Source organism: Octopus bimaculoides, chromosome 5 (assembly GCF_001194135.2).
Source record: "Octopus bimaculoides isolate UCB-OBI-ISO-001 chromosome 5, ASM119413v2, whole genome shotgun sequence".
Classification (NCBI taxonomy): domain Eukaryota; kingdom Metazoa; phylum Mollusca; class Cephalopoda; order Octopoda; family Octopodidae; genus Octopus; species Octopus bimaculoides.
In genome coordinates, this window is record NC_068985.1 from 17,687,556 (window position 1) to 17,688,743 (window position 1,188).

The following is a 1,188-nucleotide window of genomic DNA, read 5'->3' on the forward strand; positions in this document are numbered from 1 at the left end:
ATGGTGTGTCTTTGTTTTTCACTGCTTCTTCCCTGTTTGTCAATTTTTGCAATGGCTGAAATGAAAGAACAGTGTGCCTCTGTGAAATTCTGTTTTCTGCTGGGAAAAATGGCTGCCAAAACAGTTGTCATACCTCATATAGCTTACAAGGACACTGCTATGAGCAAAACACTAGTTTACAAGTGATTTTCAAGCTTTAGGAATGATCACTTGTTGCTTGAAGACCAACCTTGTTCAGGGTGACTGTCGACCTCCCAAGTGAATGAAAACATCAGGAAAATTCATAAACTGATCTTAGAGGACTGTTGCCAAACAATTGATGGACTTGTTGATATGACTGGTGTCCTGGAGCTCCTGCCAATGAATTTTGAGTGAAGAATTGCGAGTGAAAAGAGTTGCGGCAAAATTTGTACTTCACTTCATCATGGAAGGTCAAAAGCAGTCTCAACAATGCAAGTATTGAACTGAAAAAACAGTTGGAAGTTGATCCAGACCTTTTACAAAGGTTATCACTGGTGACAAAAGCTGGAGCTACATCTACAATCCAGAAATGAAGCAGCAACCAAGTCAATGGAAACAATTAATGTCACCATGCCCCCCCAAAAGCACATCAAGTGAAGTCAAGATGATGCTGGTTAGTTTCATCGATGCAAAAAGAATTGTCCACACAGAATTTGTTCCTCCTGGTCAAACTGTTAAGCAGACATTTTACTTGGCAGTTCTGAAGCGTTTGGAAGATGCAGTGAGAAGAAAACACCCCAACCTGTAGCAAAGTGGAGAGTGGTGGCACAACAATGTATCTGCATACACCACCTTGAGTGTGAGACAGTTTTTGACCAAAAATGGCATGACCCTGCTTACCCAGCCTCCCTATTCACTCAATCTTGCTCCTTACGGCTTTTTTTGTTGTTGCTCTCTCGATTGAAAAAAGTCCTTTCAGGAAAACATTTTGCAGATGTTGAAGAGGTGAAGAAAAAACCAATGGAGGCGTTAAAAGGAATCACTTCGCAAGAGTTCCAGGACTGCTTCAAACAGTGGAAAATGTGTCTGGACCAATGCATTGCTTTAAATGGAGAATACGTTGAAGGCAATAAAAGTATAAACATGTAAAACTAAGTGAATAAAATAGCACTGCTAAATTCTGGTGTCTGTTGGGTCCCCCGTCATATATATATATATATATATATA